At 54.3% G+C, this 3,243-nt stretch overlaps 1 pseudogene; it reads left to right on the forward strand.

The window, feature by feature from the left end:
• The first annotated feature begins 1,778 nt into the window (after positions 1-1,778).
• LOC105876954 (histo-blood group ABO system transferase pseudogene) lies at positions 1,779-2,852 on the forward strand (annotated as a pseudogene).
• The last annotated feature ends 391 nt before the right edge of the window (positions 2,853-3,243 follow it).

A 3,243-nucleotide genomic window follows, 5' to 3' on the forward strand; every position in this document is an offset into this window, starting at 1 on the left:
CGTCTGAGATCCACAATCTGACTGTCCAGCTCTCAAACCTCCCCTTGGCCTGCATGTCCGACCCGCTACTGTGCACCTCCATGGAATGCTGGTGGGTAAGGTGCTCCCAAAGTGGGCACCCCATGTCCACTGCGGGCCCCCATGGGAAAAGGCATGGGATCCACCCTCCCTGGAAGCCTCAGCCTGCAGAACGCACCCCCTGGGGACAGGTGTCCCATTGCCAGATTCTTGGCTGGAACTGAACTCTCAGCTGCAGCATTGGGGAGAGGGTGGGGAGGAAGCATCTGAATGGAAGAAAGTCAGTTCTCTTGCCCCTTGTCACAGTTTCCTCGGAGGGGAGGCCCACACGGGATAATCAAGCTCTGCGATTGCACAAGTTCTCCCCACTGGTCTGTGTTTGCCACAGTGCCTGGGCTCCTAGAGGTGGAAAAGCCTCCAAGAAACTTGGTAGCCTTCTGGCGACTGAAGGCTCATGGAAAACAGAATGTGATTCTCCCACCCTTTTGCTGGGCTCTGAGCCTCTCTGGGTTTGATCCTTTCAGATCTTCTTCCTCCCTTATCTTCTTCCCTCTCTACTATGCAATTTTTCTCCATGGTGTCACCAGCAAGCTCTGCACCTCTGTCTATGAGCTACACCTGATCTGCATTGATTCTTCCTTCTCCCCTATCTGAAATCCTATCTTCCCTCCGGGAAGGTCCAGCCAGCGATGTGGCTAGACAGCCGTCTTGACCCTCCCCCACACACACAACTTCTATTCAACACAGTACTGAAAGAATTAGCAAGAGCTATCAGCATGAAAACGAAATAAAAAGCATCAAAATAGGAAAGGAAGAAGTAAAGTACTCTCTCCTTCCTCCTCCCAACACGTTCAGTACTGCCCTGAGGGGTTTTCAGAACCCTGGACAAGGCATGTCTCCAGCCACCCACTTCCACGTGAAGGCAGGAGCAAGGTGGCACAGAGAAGCACAGAAGCACCAGCCAGCTTCGTGGTACAGGTGAGGTGACAGGTGCTCCTTATCTGCCACAGGACACTTTTTCACGTCCTGTTGGTCCCGCAGTGGAGCAGGAGGGGTCTGTGTCAGAGGCTTCGTTTTCCAGGAGGTACGTGTCTGGAATTGCCAAGGATGGCCAGTGGAGGTGTGTAACATGGCGATGCGGTACGCCCCAAGTCAACAAAGGGCACTGGCTCAGTCTTCCTTCACTTTCCTGGGGGCTCTGTCTGAGGGACAGCTCATGTGGAAGTCTAAGGAAGAGAACAGAAGGGTCTCCACTTTATGGATTTTCTCAGGCAGCTTGGTGCTTAGCTAATAGTCTCACAGCTCATGAGTGTCAAGGGCAGGCCAGAGCACAAGGCTTCGGACCACCTGGTCAGGCCCCTGGTGGCTCCTGGCCTGCCCTGCTTTCATCACAATCTCTGCCCTTGACCTGCCCAGTGGCCTCCCTTGAGCCAGTCTCCTCAGCCTGTTTCCAGAGCCCTGACTTCTCTCCTGAATGCTGGTCCTTGAGTTATAGTTGACTGTTGACTAAGCGTGGCCACTTGGGTACTTTCAGAAACCTCAGCCTGGAACTGAATTTATCGCGGTCCACTAGGACCTGAGCCTTTCTCCCTGGTGTGGCCTTGTGTGCCCCCAAGTCTAGCTGCTCCCTTGCATAGCAGTCCGTTTGGGGGGAGCCTAGGCTGCCGGCGTGGAGACCACCGAGGGTAGAAGGTGGATGAGGGCTCAGTACCCTCAGAGCGTGGAAGAGAGAAAAGGCAGAGTCCATTGGTTGCGGAACCATGTCCCGGCTGCTGCAGGTGTTGGCTGGGAAACGAAAACGATGCTTGCTGCTTGTGACCTGGTTTCTTCTCGCAGCTGTCATCTTCTCCTTCCTTGGCTACAGTTACCTGATCCCACAGAGCCAGGAGCTGAAGAGCATGCTAGATGGGGTAAGCACAGCCGTTAGAGAATCCCGCAGCTGGCAACTTGTAAAACCATCAAGGAGAGCGTATCCCCAGCCCGATGTACTGACACCCTCCAGACCAGATGTCCTTGTTGTGACCCCTTGGCTGGCTCCCATTGTGTGGGAGGGAACCTTCAACACTGACATACTGAATGAGCAGTTCTGGCTCCAGAATGCCACCATCGGATTAACCGTGTTTGCCATGAAAAAATACACGGTTTTCCTGAAGCTGTTCCTGGTGACTGCAGAGAGGTACTTCATGGTGGGGCACAGGGTGAACTATTACATCTTCACCGACCGACCTGACCGTGTTCCCCGCATCCAGCTCCATAAAGGAAGGCGGATGTTCGTCCTCAAGGCCCAGAGCTACGCCCGCTGGCAGGACATCTCCATGCGCCGCATGCAGGTGATCAGCAACTTTTCCCAGCAGCGCTTCCTCGAGGAGGTGGATTACCTCGTGTGCACAGACGTGGACTTGAAGTTCAGTGACCACGTGGGCGTGGAAATCCTCTCCTCCTTGTTCGCCACCCTCCATCCTAGCTACTATGGGGTTCGTCGGAGCAACTTTGCCTATGAACGCCGGCCTCGTTCACAAGCCTACATTCCTGGGGATGAGGGGGACTTTTATTACATAGGGGCCTTATTTGGGGGGTCAGTGCCAGAGGTTCACCAGCTCACCGAGGCCTGTCACCAGGCGATGATGATTGACCGAGCCAATGACATCAAGGCTGTGGGGCACGTTGAGACGTACTTGAACAAGTACCTGCTGTATCACAAACCCACCAAGGTCCTGTCCCCTGAGTACATGTGGGATAAGTTGCTGCTCGAGGATCTGTGGTATCAGTGGAAGGTGGGCTCGCCCAGCAATGTAAAGCGGAGTCGAATTGTGGTCCTGGCCAAGGACCTCTAGGAAATACAAACTAATAAAGGAGGTTCCCCAAAAGAGTTCAGACCAGGCTGATGGCCAGTTGGCCCTATTCTCCCTCCTGGCATGCTATGCTAATATAAAGTCCGTTTGACAACGAAGGGTGTAACGCCTCCTCTTTTTCTTTTCTGGTCAAGAAAAACTGCTGAAGCCTCCCGCCATCTCCGCAAGCTCAGGCAGCCCTGGCATGGTCTCCCTACCCCAGTCGCCAGCCCACCCACCTCTAGGCAGCTGTGTTCCGCAGCCCAGGCACACTTTCCTCAGTTGCCACCACCTTGAGCTCGTCATTGTGGGCTCCTGACATCCTTCAGGATGGAGAATGTCAGCAGTCTCAGCTTGTCCTGACATACGAGGGGGCAGAACAAGGAATGAGGTT

This window comes from Microcebus murinus, chromosome 16 (genome assembly GCF_040939455.1).
Source record: "Microcebus murinus isolate Inina chromosome 16, M.murinus_Inina_mat1.0, whole genome shotgun sequence".
Taxonomy (NCBI): domain Eukaryota; kingdom Metazoa; phylum Chordata; class Mammalia; order Primates; family Cheirogaleidae; genus Microcebus; species Microcebus murinus.